The sequence below is a fragment of the Manis pentadactyla genome, chromosome Y (genome assembly GCF_030020395.1).
Source record: "Manis pentadactyla isolate mManPen7 chromosome Y, mManPen7.hap1, whole genome shotgun sequence".
Classification (NCBI taxonomy): Eukaryota; Metazoa; Chordata; class Mammalia; order Pholidota; family Manidae; genus Manis; species Manis pentadactyla.
The window spans coordinates 31289236-31309397 of record NC_080039.1 but is presented as its reverse complement, the minus strand read 5'-3'; the positions used below and the strand labels follow the sequence as shown (position 1 = coordinate 31309397).

The following is a 20162-nucleotide window of genomic DNA, read 5'->3' as shown; positions in this document are numbered from 1 at the left end:
TGGTATGTAGGATTAACTGACCAAGGTTAGCTGACCGAAGGCCACAGCTGCCCCCATCCCGGTGTTCATGATTAACTTGTTTTCTAAGGCCTTACCCAGTTCCAGTTTTTTTTCTCTTTTAAGTCACAACTTCAGAAAACTGCTTCTAGGCCCTTAAGATGGCTACTCTTATGCTAACTTATTCTCATTCTTACAGGCTCACCTGGGAAATAGAGAACTGGGAAACTCATGAAATATGCAACCGCACTTCCCACACCACCTCCTTAGGCACGTGGTTCCCTAACCTGTACTTTAACCTAGACAGAGTAGCAGACTTAGAAAAGAGGGGTGGTAAGGGCAGGAGTCAGCATTCAGGTCCCCCTCTTCCCTGCGCCCCCCAGCTCTGTCCTGTTGGAATGGGAGGGGGAGACTGGCGAGAAAAGCAGCGCCAAGTCTCTGTGACTCGAAATGGGTTTTATGCATGCCCAGGGTTTCAAACAGGGCCAGAGAAGCAGCAGTGCGGAGGGGCCGAGTCCCGATACTGTGCACGCTGGAGTTGTGTTACCACCAGTGACGGGGAGTGGAAGTGGCAAGTAACTCCCCAGCTCGTCACTCTCTTGTTTGTTAAACCATGCACCCGAACCAGGTACAATCCAGACTGTAATCTGCTCAGGCTCCAGTTCACAGAGCAAGGGAAAAAAGACACCCGATGGCAGTCAGGGTTAATCTGGGGCCTATATCTCTACCAGAGCCCTCCTTTTGGAACCCTTATCTGAGTCAAATTAAAAGTTGAGCCAATAGTCGAGATAGCCTTAGGTCCAAATAAATTATTGAAACCCGAAGCACCCAAAACCCCTAGACAGCCCCTCAAGGCGACACAGCCCCCTAAGTCCCTTCCCCAGAGCCTGTTGAGCCCAGCTTGGACACCAGCCCCCGCTATAGCAAGCCAGCCATCCCGGCTTCTTAGTCTGATCAGAGGCGCTTTCCAAGTTGTCAACAATTCCTGTTCCGAGCTGACTCGCTCCTGCTGGCTATGCTATGATGTTGCTCCCCCTTACTACGAAGGTATAGCATTTGTTAATGCTCTGAACCACTCTTCTGACCCCTCCCAGTGTAGATGGCAGCAGAAAGGACCAAGACTCACTTTATCCTCTGTAAGTGGGCAAGGAACCTGCATTGGGAAAGTTCCTAAAACTTACACCTCCCTCTGCAACAAGACAGAAATAATAAGCACCACCCCAAGTTATTATATTTCCCCATCTAATGGGTGGTGGGCCTGCCAAACCGGAGTCACTCCATGTGTTCATTCCCAGAAGTTAGACGAAACTTCTGACTTTTGTATTCTAGTACAATTAATACCCCGCCTCATTTACCATCCTTATGACAAAGTCCTGTCCCAACTAGGCCAGTCTCCGCCTCGAGTCAAACGAGAACCCATGAGTCTGACTCTCTCCCTCTTACTAGGCCTCAGCCTAGGGGCGGCGGGGGCAGCCACAGGGGCATCCTCACTAGTTCTCCAAAACCAGCATTAACACAGTCTCAGAGAAGCCATAGATGCAGACTTGGAAGAGATAGAAAAATCCATATCCACCCTGCAAGACTCTTTAACTTCTTTGTCAGAAGTAGTCCTACAAAATAGAAGCGGTTTAGACATGTTATTCCTCCAACAAGGCAGACTGTGCGCTGCCCTTAAAGAATAATGTTGCTTCTATGTAGATCATTCAGGAGTAGTAAAAGACTCCATGGCCAAAGTTAGAGAAGGGTTGGCTAAAAGAAAAAGAGAAAGAGAACAAAACCAAGGGTGGTTTGAGTCCTGGTTCAATTCCTCGCCATGGTTCAGTACCCTCATCTCTACTCTAGTAGGGCCACTAATAATCTTAATATTAATTCTAACCTTTGGCCCCTGCATCCTAAACCGCCTAGTTACCTTTATCAAAGAACACATTAGCACCGTGCAAATCATGGTGTTAAGGCAGAACTATCAGAGTGTGGACCAAACAGATGACCTCTAGTTTTATGATTGAAATAGCTACAAGAAGAAGAGGGGAATGTAAGAATAGAAATAGGTTAGCATAAGAGTAGCCATCTTAAGGGCCTAGAAGCCATTTTCTGGGTATGTGACTTAGAAAGAAAAACTGGAACTGGGTAAGGCTTGAAAAACAAGTTAATCATGAACACCGGGTTGTGGGCAGCTGTGACCCTTGGTCAGCTAACCTTGGTCAGCTAATCATACATACCAAGCTTATGGTGCAGAACCGCCCTAACAATTGAGGAGTGGTCTTATCTTGTTCTTGCTTAACCCCAGGATGTATGACTTGCAAAAATAATGTGTAGCTGTGGAAAATTACTATGAGTTAAGTGCTTTGAAAATGCTATATAAACCCTTGGCTTTGAGTGCTCGGGGTCCTTGTTGAAACCGCTGTGTTGGGCAGACACTTGGACCCCAGCTAGCTGGAATAATAAACCTCTTGCTTGTTGCATCGATCTGCCATGGCCCCTTGTTTTCTCGCCGGGGGGAAACGCTGACCGAAATAAGGCTGCTAGGTCTTACAGTTTCAAGTTCACAGGAATCCTACCAAGCATGCCAATTGTAAGTATGGGGAAAGGAAATCCCGGCGCAAAATACCCCTAAAAACCAAAATCAGTCAAAGGGAGAAATAAAGTTTAAAACCCGTTTCTTGCTCACAAACTGCAGTCCCAGGCAGTCTTTCTTCTCTGCTCAAGCAGCAACCACACCGGCCCTCCCCCTCACTTCTCAGGTACAGAGAAGCCCTCTGTCACCCAGGTAATTACCCACTGATATGGAGATGAACTTCTCCGCCCCTGAGGAAAGATGCAAATGCACTAAAGCCTACTTGTTTACACCTCTGAATGCCTGTTGATATGCAGATATACTAAAGCCAGGTGAGATATTCTGGAAATGTTTCGAATTTACCCACAAAACTTATATTAGAACATAGCCATGGCCATTAATTTACATACTGTCCACATCAGTTGAAGTATCAGTAAAACTCACCTGAAAGGCTCATTCTAAATATTAAATGTGGCAATAAATGTAAAATACAGAGCATAGCACCTGCCCAAGGACAGGAGGTGACGTATGGTGAATTACGCTCTCCTCCCTTGGGCTGCTGCTAAGTGTACATCGGAACAGCCCAACCATTAGCCCCCGGCCACCTGCTCCACTGGGCCCTAGGGCATACCTGAGATTCTCACCATGATCTCAGTCCTTTGCTGTTGTGGCATCTGGATGCCAGGGGACTGACTCACTGTGAAAAGTAGGTTGCGTGGGAGAGAATCCCCCTGAGCTATTACAGCACCTAGCATAACTGATCAGGTCGAGGGAAGCAGGCAAATTGTGAACTGTGGAGGAAAAGCCAAGACAACAGGGCAATTCCTGGGCAGCCCAGACTGAACGTGCAAAATGGGATCCAGGTGCTAAACGGAGGGAGGGAGAGACAGAGGGAGGCTGGCTGCAAAAATGCACTTCATATGCTTAAAGGGCTTGATGGTGGCTGCACAGGTATTTCGCATCCATCCTCAGCTCACTGTGACGCTGCGTGTTGTCTCTGTATTTCTCACATCTACATTACTTGCAAACATTTGCCCCTCCCAAATGTCTACTTTTTTACATATTGTAATTGCACTGTTTCACAAAAAAATGTTTCTGTAATCTCAGGCTTATTTTGCATACTAATTTCAGGTTCTTTCTTACTTTCTTGACAGTCAAAAAATGTAGTCTTACATCCATCCCTGTGCAAGTGTGCCCTGAAGCCCATCTGTAGCAGTCATCTGAGCCCATCTGGTCAGGAAATCTTCATTTATAATAATTTCCTCCCCAAAGCAATTCTAACTGCTGCCCCCCCTGAGAGTCTCATCTCAGAATGCTGGGCACCCAAATTATACAGACTCTGAAGGTTTGCACACGGGAAGCAGAGGTTGGGTGTGTGTTGCTTGGGCAGAAAACAGAGACTGAAATGCAGTGACACTTTCATGTTGATTGACCACCCAGACCCTCAGCTTTTGGACAGATGTGCAGATGCTCCTTTTCCTTTTAATGCACATTCCACACATGAACATCCAGAAGCAACCTCTGCTTTCCAAGAGCAAATGTATGTGATCACAACTGTCCAGAATAGATAGGGAGATTGGTGTTTTCTGAAGGAATGCCAAATCAGTGTTTAGGGGAGGATCTCTAGGATGTTCTCCTACTGTTGGTACAAGCAAGTGTGTAATACTGAAGAGGAGTTAAGGTTTTGACAATGTGGGTCTGTTCCAGGCTCTGTCACGGCAGCCGTCCCTGGGGCCAGGCCGGGTCCTTTGGAAGTGCTGGGTTTGAAGCCCTTTGTTAAAGGCTCTGCTTCCCATCTGGCAGGGCAGCCTCCTATCTGCCTTGTGTGGGCGCCAACAGGAAGCTCTGTCCTGGGCTTGCGGAAGAAAGCACGGAGCCCTGCCCTACTCCAGACTGCAGAGCTGGTGTGGAAATGGAGAGGAGACGCTGTGGGGATGGGCAGGTGGGTGTTTGCATCACAGCCTTGAATAAGAGAAGGTGAACGAAACCAGCGGGTATGCCTTAACTTTGGTTGATTGGGGAAGACCTCCAGAGGGGCCCATTTCCGGCTGGAAAGGTCAAGGGTGTCTGCTTCAGGATTGCAAAAGGGCCTATTGATAGGATAGAGCTGGGTTTTCTTTCTCTTGTTTAAAAATGCAGCTTTGTTTAGTAAAGCCATAACCTAGAAGGTTTCATTTTCAATCTTTTTCTGAAGAGCTTTTTCCCCCTTTAACTTCCCTCAGTATATTTGTTATTATTTCTTATATAATTTTGAAACTTTTGTGCTTCTGGAATAAAGCATGATTTTTCAATCTTGAAATATGAAGGGAAAAAAAGGCAGTTAAAAAATGTCTGATGAACTTGAATAACTTTTTTTTTTCGAACAGATTTATTCCTGATTGCTAAATCTAGAATGTCAGAAAACTTAACTCTGTATTGTTGCCACTGAGTTAAAATGAAACAGCGCTTAATGAGAAGATGCAACTATGTGTGTGCATATGTCTAGTTAGGTGAAGTAGGTTCCCCCTTCTCTAAGATTTATTTGTTGAGTTTAAACGAAAATCCTACCTCTGTGGGATTATTTCCGTGGGAGAGAGGGACCATAAAACACTATTTTAACACTGATCGCTTCAGACACATTTTATGACCTTGTTCTGGTTCCTGTCAGGGTCCCAAATAGGAAAGATCTGGTGTAGGAAGCATGCTTTTCTGGAAAGATCAGTTCCGATGAGATGTTAGCCAGGGGGAAGGCTTGGTGAAAGGGGAGAAGGCTGACCTCCCCTACCCCTGCGCTTCTCTTTCCCCAGCCATTCGCCTCCCCATCGGGCATCCCCCTCGTGAGACCTCGTGGCGTTTGCAGAAGGCGCAGCTTGCACAGAGCCGGGGGCCTTTTCTCCGCGCTGGAGATTGCGGCGAGGTGGGGGAGAGGCCCAGGGCACATGATGCGCCCCTCGCCGCCGGCGGCCCAGCACATGACCCAGGCGGGCCGGCGGGTTCTCCGCAGACCCGAGCTGCGTCCAGAGCACAGCCCATGGCCTCACCGCGCCTGGGCACTTTCTGCTGCCCCACGCGGGACGCCGCCACCCAGCTCGTGCTGAGCTTCCAGCCGAGGGCGTTCCACGCGCTGTGCCTGGGCAGCGGTGCGCTTCGCCTGGCGCTTGGCCTCCTGCAGCTGCTGCCCCGGCGCCGGCCCGAGGGCCCCGGAATCCCCTCCTCGACCTCGCGGGCCTCGGCCAGCCTCCCGGCCTCGGCCCGCATCCTGCGCGCCGCCGCCGCCTGTGACTTGCTTGGCTGCCTGGGTAAGGGCGCGCGGCCACTGGCTGGGACCTGATCCGTGCACGCGTAAGGATACTGGGCCCGTGGCAGGGAGCTGTTCCGTGCACGTGTAAGGATTTACGGCCCGCGGGTTGCGACGTGGGCCGTGCACGGGTAGGAGCGCGGGGTTCCCGAGCTGGGACCTGGTCCACGAACGCTTAAGGGCGCGGGGCTAGCGGGTTGGGACCTGGTCTGTGCATGCGTAATGGCCCGCGGCCCGAGGCAGGGAGCTGTTCTGTGCACGAGTAAGGGCGCGCGGCCTGCGGGTTGTGACGTGGTCAGTGCACATGTAAAGGCGCAGGGCTCATGGATTAGGGCCTGATCTGACACGCCTAAGGGCGCGCGGCCCGAGGATTGGGATGAGATTCGTGCACGCGTAAGAGCGAGCGGCCAGTTGGTTGCGACGTGCTCAAATAAAGCTCACTGCCCGCGGGTGTTGGGACCTGGTCCGTGCACGGTTAAGGATGCTAGGCTTGTGGCTGGCAGCTGGCTCGTGCACGCATAAGAGTGCGCGGCCCGCGGGTTGGTACCTGGTCCTTGCACTGCTAAGAGCGGGCGACCGGCAGGGTTGGCCAGGGTGTTTTCATACTCCGAGGACCAAAAAGTAGGAGGGTGGAGACGGCTCCCTAGGGACCCGACGGGAGGACTAGGGGACTTTGCAAAACTAGATGGTCGGTAAGAATTATGTCCAAGGGACATTTTTTAAAAAGCAGTGTATTGTGTTATGGCAAGTTTACTAGGGTAACTTTAAATAGCGCTGTTAAGCAAAACCCAAATAATATAATGGATCCACAATTATTGACCACTGAGAGACTAACAGTATTTTGTGTTAATACACAAAATCATTTCCAAAATGGTTTAGCAGAATCAGGAAGCAAACCTCATACATACATGAGTGTCACTCACTCACTCACTCACTCACACACACACACACACACACACACACACACACACTTTCAGGCTTGGATTTTAAACACAAGGTAGCAGCAGGCCACATCCTGCCTGTTGCTTTTTATCAAAAACAAAGATAATATTTCCTGGCATGTAAATATTCTGTGAGGTTTAAATATCAGCATCCATAACTGATCTTATGGGGACACAGCCATGCTGTGCTCTTGGGCTTTGTGTAGGGCTGTCTTTGCCCCACAAGGGCAGAGATGAATATTTTTCATGTTTGCTCTTGAATTAAGGGCTGTTGGTGGTCCTCGAACTGCCCTCCATCCCCATGCCCTAAGGGGATGGCCACAGCTCGTACCCTGCCTTGAGCAGCTCTCTGGGCACAGGCTGCTGTGTGTCCCAGGGTCCAGTTCTCCCGTTCTGTCTCAGTGTGATGGGACGCATTCAAGAACCTTCACTTTAAATAAATGCCGTGGAACCTCCAATCACTTTCTCAGCCTTGGGGAGTAAGGCAGGAAGGCAACACTTCCTTTCTATTAGGGATAAAATCATGTTGATGCAGGATAATTAAGTCAAAAATTGCTCTTCTTCCTGATTCTGCTAAAGCATTTTGGAAAAGCATCTTAATAGCAATTTAGTTTCTGTTACTTGACTATTTGGAAGTAAAGATGCACCCAAGTGTCTCTAGTGGGTCAGAGAAATCATATTTGTATATCCCGTTGCCTTCAGAAGAAGGTGCGTGATATAGGACAATGAGAAAGGGAAGGAAGGGGAGGCTTGTTGACTGGACCTCCTCACCGAAGAGGAAGAAATATGGATGCTTACTTCACAGGGCATTGTTTTTTGTTTTATTGAGATATAATTGACGTATAGCACTGTTTAAGGTGTACAGCATAATGACTTCACTTAAAACATCACAAAATGATTACCACAGTAAGTGTAATTAACATCCACCACTGCATAAAGATACAAAAAAACATGGTGCATTTCTTGAGCTCAAAAGAATGATATATACCAAGAACAATAAAGTACTACACAGAAGAACAGCTTTATTTTTGTTAGCAGTGCTTGCCAATGAGAAGATACATCTGAAGCTTTTTAGTGTTCATAAGTTCCCTTTTAGAGGTGTATCACGTGGTATATATCTAGTAGTGTATCATATAAGATATAGTTAATAGTGTAGTATTAGGAAGTGTTTATTTCCTCCTTTAGTAGTATATTACATAGTGCATGCTTACACAAGGAATACTGCATTGCCTAACAGAGAACCTTAATATACATCTTAAGTTTGTGTACTGTTTTGAGCAGAGTTAGATGTTTGGGTCTGATAGCAAGGAAAACACAAATGATAAATGTCAAAAGCGAATTATCAGGAGCTACTTTGTGAAAATATGTATTTTTAATGAAAGATATTTTTAAATTTGATAATTTTGCTTTTTCATTCTTTTTTATGTGAGGAATAACTAACATGGACATTAAAAATATAGTCAAGAAATATTGTTACTCACATAATCACTTCTTAATGCAAAGTTAAAAAAACACACAAAAAATAAGGACAGGATGGTGGTTAATTATGACTTAAGTTGAAACCAAAATATCTCGGATTACCTTGCCACTGTTATTAATGATTTTCTGAGACATTTTTTTCTGTGTCTCTGCACACACCAGTTGTCTTTTGCTCCTCCCTCCTTTTTTACTCCCTTCTTGTCCGTCCGTCCATCCATCCATCCATCCTTTTGCAAAACAAGTCAGCTTTAGGTGTGAATTAGCACCAGATACAAAATATTGTCTAATTCTCCCACAGGTATCATAGTGCGGTCTGTGGTGTGGTTAGGATTCCCAAATTTCGTTGAAAACATCTCAGACGTGAATGTGACAGACATTGGACCTGCTGCCTTCTGCGTGGGGGGTGCAGTAAGTACACCTCCCTCCCTCCCTCCCTGTGCTCCTGTTATGCAGGGGTCCTCAAAGTGGGGTCCCACCCCACCGGGGTCTGTTAGAAATGCCGATTCTCAGGGCGCCGCCCCCTCCCCCAGGCCTGCTGATCAGGAACCCTGGGATGGGGGCCATCTGTGATTTAACATCCGCCCAGGGCTTCCTGGTGCACACTCAGTGAGGGCCCTCCCTCTCTCCACCCTCAAGCATACATATACAGAAAGACCTTACTTTAGATGGAGCCAGTCAAAACCAGCTGGCAAAAAAGAAAAGAAAAGAAATGAAGTCATTTTGATTTACTGGATGTACTTTAGTTAATGAAATATATATTTAGATATACCTGTCATTCTGTCTGCTGAGTCGATGCTCAGGGAAGGATCTCTGTGTACACTGATGCTGCGCTGGCCCCACGGTCGGTACCACGGTCGGTACCAGAATTGTCAGCCTCCCCCCTCCTCCTCCCTCCCTGCTTTGCACCCCGATGGATGGAGCATCTGTCCCAGCCCACACCAGGGCACCAGGACCTGGCACCGCCTCAGACAGTGGGAGCCCCTTGCTTCCCCCTGCTTCTGCCCGTACTCCTTCGCTCTCAGCCAGCTTCCAGTCCCAGGGCCTATGAGCCTCCAGCACTGGCTTAAGCTGCACACCTGAGCCCTTCAGCTGCCCTTGGTTCCGAGCCTGTCCATGGGTCCCTGGAGGGCTTTCGTGTGCTGCTTCCTGAGGACAGAGGAAGCAGGCCACCTGCCAGTCCTGTCACGGATGGGGCAGTCCGATGCCTGGGTCCGGAGCTTTGACGCCAGCTCTTCCTGTACAGATGTGGATCCAGCTGTTGTACAGCGCCTGCTTCTGGTGGTGGTTCTGTTATGCGGTGGACACCTACCTGGTCGTCCGGAGATCGGCGGGACTGAGGTATTTGAGGAAAGAAAGGCTTTCTGCCCTACAGGTGTGAGGAAAGGTCAGAGACAGTGTTGAGCACTCCAAAGTACTTTTCACTGCGGCAGACACAGTCCATTAGAATCTGTCAGCAGCTCCTCCGCCCAGAAACATCTGTGGCAGCTCAGTTTTATAAAAGGCCAAAGGCAGATTCCAACTATTGAAAACAAGTAATTTAACAAATTCAAACATTTGGAACTGGACAAATACTAAAAAAGGATTGGCACGAATATGAACAAAATTTTATTTTATCTAGAGGTTTGAGGGAAAAAAGTGCTTGGAAGTGTGTGTTGACACTTTCTGCTCACTCTGGAACCCGGGAGCTGCAGGTGGCTACCTGGGCAGGAGTCCCACAGCACTGAGGACCCCGGCACTCGTGGGTCTGAACGCCTGTCCAGTCACTCACTGTCTGCAGAACTGCTGGCAGGTTGCACGAGCTCGCTAGGCCTCTGTTTTCTCAGCTGTAAAATGGTACCCACTTGTGAGGCTGTGGGAGGAGGTGAGGTCATGGTACACGTGAATGGGTAAGCATGGCACCTGGCACTCAGTAGGCTCTCAGGAGCTGTGGGCTGTCATTAGCTGGGATGTGCATGTGTATTGGGGAAACAGATATAAGTGACAGAAGCTGTCTGTCTCTTTCATGCTAAAAAAGGCCAGAGGTAGGCAATCTACGGCTCTTATGATGGACCCAAGCTCCTCTCTCTTCTTGTTCCACCATCCTGTTGTGTGACTTCCTCAAGGTGTCATGGCTTAGGATAGCTGCGGGAGCTCCAGCCATTACATCTGCATTCCAAGCACCAGGAAGGGGAAAGAGGGCAATGCAGAAGGGGATTGTTTTCCACTGAGCCAGCTGCCTTTAAATAGCCTCCCAGGGGATTTCACACAACAATTCCATTTTATGTGGCCAGAATTTAGATTCATGATACAGTTAGCCAAGCATGCTGCTACTGTGCATGACATCTGGCTTACACTATGAAGGAAAAAGGAAAATGGCTTTGGGTAGGCAGCTAGCAGCACGAGAAGAGTTTGTCCCTGAGGCGCAGTGCATGCATGTGTCCCTGTCTGATGGCTCCATCACTCAGTTTTGGAGGGACTTAGAGCTACAGCACAAGAAGAGGTCTCATAGACTGCCAGTTGTAGATGGAAGAGGAGCCTTGGAGCACCGGAAGGAAGCAGGGAAGGAGAGTATGCCTCCTGCAGTGATTGGTTCAGCTCCACCCTGGGGCACCGGGGTTCGACAGGGCAGCCTGAGAGCTGTCTGGACCCAGGGGACAGGCAGAGCTCTGGGAAGCCAGAACAGCCATCAGGAAGCCCTCCTCACACCCAGGAAAGGCAGGCTGCTTGGGCTGTGCAGAGACTAGAGGATGCCTAGCAGAGGGTGGCTCCTGAGGATGCACCCATCATGCAGGAAGTGAGCATCCCAGGATGTGAGACATCCAGACACCTCCCACAGGCAAGAGCAAGGGCAGGGGTCCAGCGCTGGGAAGACTGTTGGGAGTGAAGTGAGCTTGCCCATCAAAAGAAGTGGGGTGCACAGAGCAGAGAGATAAGAGGTGCTCCCTTGTAGCCACTGAGACCCAGCCCCTTACATTCCTGGCAGAAGCCGTGCTCCCTGGTGTGAGGGCTCTGAGGGGCCAGCATTGGGTAGGCTGAGCCAGAGCTGAGAGTGTGGGTCCAGAAGCTTCTATTGTTCCTCTGTTAGGAGATCTTGTTTCCGGAGTGAGGGCAGAGTTGATTCTGTGGGTGGCAGTTAAGTGCCTGCAGCTGATGGGGAGGGGTCCTGAGGAATTCCAGGGCAGAAGGCCTGAGGGATTCCAGACAGGGGGCCAGGCTTTGCAGGTATGTTTGGATTAAATTCCACATTCCCTTCTAGGTCCTTCCAGTCTTTAGCTATTTTCTTTGGCACAGGAGAATTTTTTCTTTTAATCCTAGTCTTAAAAAATATCCTGATGACAGATTAGAAGTTAAAATGTAACGTGTTACTTTGGGTGCACTTCTGGTATATGCAGGTTTTAAACAGTATCAGAAGGCCTTGAGATCATGAATTGAAGTGCTGAATTGAAGTCACTCCGGGTTCTACGAAATGGAAGTGTGAGAGGAAAGGGAGTCTGGGGAAGATGGTTACGAGTCCAGACAGGAAGACTGTGTCCTGGTCCCTCAGATAAAGGCATGGGGAGTTGGAGAGTGGCTGCTCCTGGCCTCGGCCCGTGGGAGTTCAGACTCAGGCCCTGGTGAGGCTTTTGGGTCCTATCGGGTATTAAAGCGGCTGCCCCCTGAGTGACCCCGCCCAGGTCTGACTCCCTCCCTGTGTGGCCATTTGAGGCCAGGGGACTTGGAGCAGGCTTTGGCCAGCTCTGACTCTCTGGCCTCTCCCGGCCTCACCCCTGGCCTGCCTTCTCCCACCTCCCCCTCCAGCCCAGGGTGAGGGTCTGGAATGCAGAGATCCCACAGGAAACAGCAAGCCAGCCCCCTGCAGAAAGCTGCTCCGTCATTGTCAGAGTCACATGCAAAGCCTCTGACTTCTGGGCAAGGCACAGCTCACTCAGTCCCCAGCCCAGAGGCAGGCCAGGGCTGCGCCAGGACTGCTTAGAATGCGGGAGGCAAAGCAGGTTGGAGTTGTTTCCTTGTGGTCTGCCAGAGAGCTGGCTGTGGAGTGGCCCATCCCTGTATGCCATCTCTGTCTGCCCTCGGCTGGCTGGAGGAGGGCGTCCTCTCACTTGGGCCCTGACCACTCCCCATCTACATAGTGGATCTTCAGAGGGAGAACCCCGCAGGCTGGGGTCGCTCGTGCCTTGGCTAGGAGTCTGCTAGGGTCATGGCCAGCTGTCCATCTTCCTGCTGGCTGTAGGGCTGGCTGCCGCGAACCCTTTGGTGGAGCAGGGCAGGGTGGGTGGGGGTACCAGGGAGTGCCAGTGGCCACCAAGGGTGTTAACCATGTGGGGTGTGGCAGGGAGCCAGAAAGGAAGCTCTGTGCTCTCCTGGAACGCCTTCCTTTGCACACCCTCCTCTTGGTTTGCACTGAGCAGTGGGCCACGTGTGTGCCAGGTGCTGAGGGGACCTTGGGAAGGATGGGGACAGGTGCTGCCTGCATAGTGGGTGAGTGGGTGCTTGGGAGGGCTTACGTGGAGCCCAGGCCGAGCTCTCAGCCCTGAAAGCCTTACGCTGAGTGAATGAGCAACATGTTGTGTGATTCTTTTTAGACGAGATGTCCAGAAGAGGCAAGTGCCTGGAGACAGAAGGCGGACTATGGCTGCCGGGGGTGGGGACCGGGTGACTGCTAATGGGGATGGGGCTTCCTTCTGGGTGGATGAAAGCATTTGGAATTGGCAGTTGCACAGCATGGCAAGTACGCTGCCATTGAGTTGTTCACTTTAAAATGCTGCGGAAATTGCACTTCAATTAAAAAACAAAATAAAAGAAAATACAGAGGCCAAGTAAGGCAACGCTTTGCCAGGATTTGATCCAGGTACATTTTCCTGACCCTTCTGTGTGGTGGTGCTTGTGCTTTCTGCCACCGGCCTCGCTGGCCCCGCTCAGGTGTGGGCACCCCATCTGCTTCTCTCCCAGCACCATCCTGCTCTACCACACTATGGCGTGGGGCCTGGCCACCCTGCTCTGCGTGGAGGGAGGGCTCATGCTCTACTACCCGTCCGTGTCCAGGTAAGCCCGGCCTCGCATCAGCCCACCCACCCAGCTCCCCGGCCCATTGTGTGTTCTCTTGCAGGAAGCGCACGGTGCTGGCCCAGAGGGGGCACTTGCGGGCCAGGCCGTTGTCTCAGGGCCGTGTCCACAGGCCCGGAAGGCTGGGACTGGGGCGGCTCGCCACAGGGCGTGCAGACTTGGTTTTCCTGCCTCTGCCTTTCCCATTTGTGTGGGTGGGTGGTGCCTGTGCACACAGTATGTTTGTGGAGCTCTAGGTGGGCCCCCCATACTGAGGAAGCTTTCTCATGCTCACTCTTCAATTTTTATTCCTCAAAGTAGCTTCCTCTGGATGATCTGGTGAGTTTAACGTTCTCGAATGGGTTTGAAATGCTGTGGAAGAATCAATCAAGGGTTGCCCTGGAAGAGCCTCTGCTTGCTACCCTTTCTCAGTTCCGTTCCATCCTGTGTACTTGGCTATCCCCAACACCAGTACAGGGAGAGGTGGCCTTGGGAATCATCTCAGGCATTTCTTCAAGTTTAAAATCCCATCAGTGCAACTCTTTGTGAAGCCTCAAGCTCCTTCCAGTGATATATCCTCTAACTGCCAATGGAAAATTGAAAAACAGAGGTCGGACATTATCTCTTTGTCTGTCATATTAGGGCATTGTAGGCCAGGGATCCACACGGCACAGATTTCAGGATAAATCTGGCCCTCCACCTGTTCTTGTAAATGAAGTTTTATTGGGACACAGTCACTCTCATTTGTTTACAGATGGTCTCAGGCTGCTTTCACATTACATGTCAGAGTTGAGTAGTTTTGACAGAGGCTGCATGGCCCATGAAACATAAAATATTGACTGTTGACTTATGGAAAATGTTTCCCTATCCGTGGTTAGACCATTTCCTCACTTCTTTTTCTACTTCTTGCTGCTCCTTAATTTGACGTCTCCAAGTTGGTGTTGCCTTGTTGACAGTGCGTCCTCATGGAGATCTCTGTAGGTCCATCCACACAGCCTGCATCCTGAAGAGCTTTTAAAGTACAGACAATGTGTCAGCAGCTGTTACGATGTCCTGCACTTCGTTGGAAAGGGAGTTTTATCACTTGCCTTCTGTGGGACCCTGGGGCCTCCTGGGGAGGCTTCACCTGAGTGTGAGGGAGCCACTGAGGCAGGGCTCCCCCATGCTCCGAGGCTTCCCGTGGTCTCAGGAGGCCACTGCTCAGCATTCTGCTAGCTGCCGGCCTCACTCTTCTATTGCTCATCGACCGCTGGTGGCATGTCTCTTCCTCCCCTTGTTTCTCTTTCACCCCTCAAGCCTTTCTCTGGACCACCTTTGAACCCTCACAGCTGACGATAAAACCTCCTATTAAACAGCAGAAGGTGGTATCGTAAGGTGTTTTGCAATCCTTTGGCAAGAAAAACTGGACATTGCGTTTTTCCTGATTTTATTTTATTTCTTGCATTTTCTGCCATTTCCCCTTCTGGTTGGACCATCCACGCATATCAAGAGTGCCTGCCTTTTGATCATCCCCTGTCAGCAGCTGGGGGCTCGTGTCTTATCCACTCCTCCACCTCTTCCCTGGGCTGGGCCTAAGCCGTCCTCTGTCCTCTTTGCCTTCAGTTCTTCCTCTGCCTTTTCCTTCATTATGCATTTCTTCGCTGATAGTTCCTGCCTTGGTAGCGTACCTGTGTGCAGCCCTGCACTGCGTCCTATGCACATCAGTGATTCCCATGACTGGCAGTAGCAATTCTGGTCCTTCTCCCTGAAAAGAAGCACTGAAACAATAGTTATGGGCAACCTGGGGAGCACGTTTCATTCGGAATATGAAACTTGGCCATTTTGAGGTGCTAAGGAGAAGAACTGGACCTTATTCATGGTCTTGGCCAAGCATAGCACCTAGTGAGTGCTTGACAACCCTCCTGGCTCATCCATTGCCATTGTCTCTGCTTGAACTGTGTGTTTTTATTTCCTTGAAGAGGCTCAGGGCATTGGTCACCACCCCGGAGTGTCTGTCTTTATTTCCCAGCAGATGCCTCTAAAAGCCCCATCCAGGGAATGCCTTAGCGGTCCTCCCATTTCCTACAAATAGAAGCAGGATGGATGCCCCTTTAACTTCTGCAATTTTTTTGCTTGCTCAAAGCGATGAGTCAGACTGCCTTTGGGCAGAGGCAGAAGTCAATTTGTACATTCCCGTTTTTGCTCATCCTCTTACCTCAGCTTCCACATCGGTGGGTGTATTTCAGGCAAAGCTTCATTTTTGGGAATGACTTGGTTTTCCTCCCTTAGGTGTGCGAGGGGTGTGGAGCATGCCATCCCCCACTATATCACCACGTACCTGCCGCTGCTGCTTGTCCTGCTGGTCAACCCCATCCTGTTCCGAAAGACAGTGACTGCAGGTGAATAGCGGTGCATGGCTGCGGGGTATGGCCCCGTGCCCTGGGGACAGATGGCACCTCCTGTCCTTCTGGAATTATCTAGGGTCATTGAGCTCATTCATCATGCTCCAGAGACAACAGTAGAATATAGTTGGAGAAAATGAGGAGGTTTAATAAATGAAAGTGAGCTAGCCTATTTCCTCATGGGCTCCAGGAGTTCTTTGCCAGTGTTTGTTAGCTCAAGGGTCTGGGTTCATCCTGGGTCTGCCCTTGGCAGGCCTTGGAGGGCAGGAGTGGCTGAGGAAAGCTGTGGAGGTCAGACAAGGGCAAAACAGGAATGGGGAGCAGGGGAAGGCATGGAGCATGGCCTAGGGGTCGGGTGTACTTGGCCCATGTCTTTTCTCAGTTGAGCAGGAAATGGGGGAGAGCACATGCAATGAGTCAAAGGAAACAGTAAGAGCTGGATAACAGGGATGCTATGAGTCGGTGGAAAGCACAGGAAAGGCCTCTGGGCTGAAGCTGGGGATTGCATTCCGGCCCCCACAGCATCCCCGAGGAAGGGGACCTGGAGCGCGTCTCCAACCTCCTCAAGCACGTGGGTCTTTCAAGGGCAGAGCGAGACTAAGGAAGTGCCCCTTAGTGGAAGTCACTTTAGGACCAGCTGTTGGTATCTCTCTCTCTAGGAATAGGTAGTCACTGCAGCTCTTTGCATGTGTACATTTAAAGTCACATAAAAACTAGGGATTTGATTACATTAAACAAGTGAAAATGACTGACAGGGAAAAGACTGGAAAGAAATACACTGAGATGCTAACAGTGGTTGTCTCTGGGTGGACCATAGGTCATCAATTCTTTTTTATATTTTCCACTTTGTCTCTGAGGAGAAATTAAAAATCTTCCAACACTTTAAAATGGCAAGTGTGCATGATTTTTATAATAGGAAATGTAAACCTTTAAACATAGAGTTCCTAAACTAGTAAACTTCAAATAAAATCTGGAGTTTAATGAGTAGTAAAGTGACAGATGTGAGCGTGTTTGGGTACCATCTTAGCACTGAAGGAAGCCGGGTGTGGGGAGCCAGGTACTCTGTAGCTGCTTTGCAAATCATTTGTAAATCTAAAACTATTTCAAAGTCAGTTTTACAAGTATATATTGTCTCGAGCCTAGGAAAACGTCAATGTTGAAGCTGTGAGGGAGGCACGGTAGCGCCTCGCTTCGCGTCCTGTTCTGCTGGCCTCCCCGTGGGCCCGTCTGTCCTGACTCCCGCCCCATCACTCACGAGACACCCATGATGATACCACATGCCGTTCTTCTCTGCTTTTCACAGTGGCCTCTTTACTAAAAGGAAGGCAAGGTGTTTACACAGACAGTGACAGACTGATGGCAGCCATGGTCAAGATCCAATTTTTCAAAATAATGCTGGTTTTTGTTATTTGGTAATATTTCTTCTATTTTTTTGGAATTGCCACTGGGAGGGGATGTATAAACAACTTGCCATTTTTCTTTCCAAGTGTGACCTAAAAGATTCACAGGGAAGGGGTCTTAGCAAAGGAACTCCTGGAAGCTGTGCTCGGTGCCCTTTGAGGAAATGCAGAGACACAGGAAGGCAAGTCCACAGCCCGTGAACTTCTGGAAAGATGCTCAGATCTACTCCAATTCTATATAAAGCCCTTAGAACAAAAGGTCCTGACCTGACTTTTGATACAGTCACCATATGAATCCAGTACTTTTGTTTTATTCCTTAGGTTAATATCGAAATAAAGCCCTTGACCATGCTTTTAAAATTCCATTTGCATCTATTGTGACCCCAGGAGACCCTGGGATACAAGGGCAAGACTTGTCTTTGGTTTGCTTACTTTACACAGGGCTCAGTCAGGAAGGGGAGAGCAATTTTTCCCTCCTGAACTTCCCCCACCACGGGGATTCTGCCCAATGTTTTGGGTGGATGCTTTGGAAACGGACTGATAACCAACACAAAACAGACTGGAACCAGAAAACCCTTTGCTGCAGTGAACTGATACTTTGCAAGACAGGGCATGCCTTGGCGCTGTGAGTAATTTATCTGCTAGGAAGAGGTGGGTTTAGACGTTGTCCAAGAGAGATGTAAGATTATCTCCCTCTAAAATAAATTCAGCTCACCATCTCAAACTTCACTGGCTTACCAACAATGACATAAATAAAACATAAAATTTCAGGAGTTGTCTTGATCTCCATTAAAACATTTGTTTGCTCTTCATATGAAGAATGAGTTCTGAATTATTTGGTATGGTTCTGTGGTGTTGATGTTTCCATTGGAAGGATTTGTTGATCTCTGCTTTAGACCAAGAGAAGGTTCCATCCTGTAAATGAACTCCGTACTGTGCAGGGTCCTCCATGCTCAAGGGGTCTCAGCCCTCCAGGACTTTACGGTCTTGGTAGACATGCCCCTGACCCCCCACCATTTAAAAACAAATTCTGTTGCATGTTCTCTTTACCTTGGGACATTCTCTTTCTAACAGTTGGTTATCGAACATCATCAATGAAAGCATTTTATTCTATCTGTAAATGCAACCAGATATCAATGGAGGCTCTTTGAAACCTGTCAGAAATGCAGCTAAGACTACATGGTGTATTACAGTAGGTCATCTTCTTTTAAGTTTTCTTCTTGGGAAAAAAAACACTCAGAAATATCATGTATGATTTAAATATGTAATGAGTTGAACAGGTTCCTGGGCCTGAACAGGCTCATTCACTGTTGGGGTAATTATTAAATAGGTACCACTGTGAGAAAGTAGTTTGGCACAGGGTATCAAAGTTCTCAGGCAGACTCAAAATACCAGGAACTCTCTCTTGAAGAAATATTTCAGACTATGAAAAATGGATGAGGGTTTTCCTTAATGATTATAAAGCATTAGAGGCAACCCAAATTGGAAAAATAAAAGGAAATGGTTAAGTAAATTTAAAGTGTAATTGATGGATGTTATACAGATGTTAAAAATGACCATTATGGAATTTCTAAATGAAAAATGGAGGATATAAAAATTAGATTGATTACAGCTACATAATAACATGTATGAAAAAATACTGGGTAGACATACATGAAATGATAGTAAAGGGGAAACACTGTGGGTAGATTCCTCCCAGTGCTTTCAGTATACTGCATTTATGTAATAAAAACAAACCATGATCTGTTTATGGAGAAGTGCACAGGGCCCTATGCAGAATTCATATCTACGTGGCTTCAGAACTGGGAGAATGTGAACTATAAGGACTTTAAAATAAGACCAGCATTAGCTGCTCACACCCCTGCACTGTGGTCCAGGTTCTGGCTCGCTCAGTTCCTTGGTTCGCTTCATGTGTTCACATCACACGCAGTGGAGGAATGGTGCCTAGACTCACTGTTGGCCTCAGGAGCCTTTGTCAAGTCCCATGACGCCTTGGAAAGCATCTGTCTTGTGGGAGAGCTGAGCCACTTTGCAGAGGTGGAAGTGGGATTGTCCAGTTACCCTGTCCCCTGCACCCTTGCCCTCTCTCCCTGCCCCACCCCACCTGCTGTTTTCCTGGGTGCCCCTGCATGGACACCACCTGCAGCCAATCATGGTCTTGCCCCCAACCAGCCAACAGGCTCACTTACAGGTGAGGCAGCCCAGTGGCATCTTGTGTGGAGGGTGTCACTCTGTGACCCCCCCAGAGCTCTAATTCCTGCTCTGTGCCCCAACCCATGCCTATCTTTCTGTGCTCCCTTCCAGGGCATCCTAAACCCAGCCCAAGGATTTCTGCTGTCTCTGGCACTCTATGGCTGGACAGGATGCAGCCTGGATTCTTGGTCTGCCAGGAAGGACATCCATTGGGAGTCGAGGACCTCAGCCACTGAGCGGGCCTCCCCATCCACAGAAGGCTCCTGTGTGCCCCGGGAGGGCCCCGCGTCCGGGAAGGTGGTAGGTGCTGGCAGACACACCTCCGATGAGGCCCTGAGCATGCTGTCCGAAGGTAATGCCCGACTGCCTGGGCAGGTAGACTGCCGAGGCCCCAGCTACCCCGGAGGCCCTTCGTGGGACTAGGACCGTGGTGGAGGTGCCGCCGTATCTGAAATGTCCTCAGGTGGCGATGGACAGGTTCAGCAGCCAGTGCCGGTGCCCGTCTTGCATTCCACCCTCCACCTCTCCTTTTAGCATGTCAGGGATACCCATCTGAATTTTGAAGCCCTGAAGTCTACTTCAAGACTAGTAATAACTGGCTCCCCCTTGGGTTGTATGACATTATGAATACTGGATAAGCTGTCAATGGCCAACCCCTCACATTTGCTGTAAGGCAGTGAACGGTGTGACATCTGTACACGACATGTGGGGAGGGTTGGCCCAGCTCAAATGGGGCATTTAGGGGAAAAGCTGGTCAGCTCATGCTGGCTCTGCTGATACGCTGTTTCCCTTTAAAGTCCCTAGCACTGTGCTCTTCACACGATACCCTAGGCACCTAGGAAATGGACCAAACCCTGAACCAAAATTCACATGAAAATCTGGAGAAAAGTTGTACATAGGTAAACATGCTGGTAACCA

At 49.2% G+C, this 20162-nt stretch overlaps 1 pseudogene; it reads left to right on the top strand.

The window, feature by feature from the left end:
- The first annotated feature begins 5350 nt into the window (after positions 1-5350).
- Positions 5351-19667, top strand: LOC130682117 (G-protein coupled receptor 143-like; annotated as a pseudogene).
- The last annotated feature ends 495 nt before the right edge of the window (positions 19668-20162 follow it).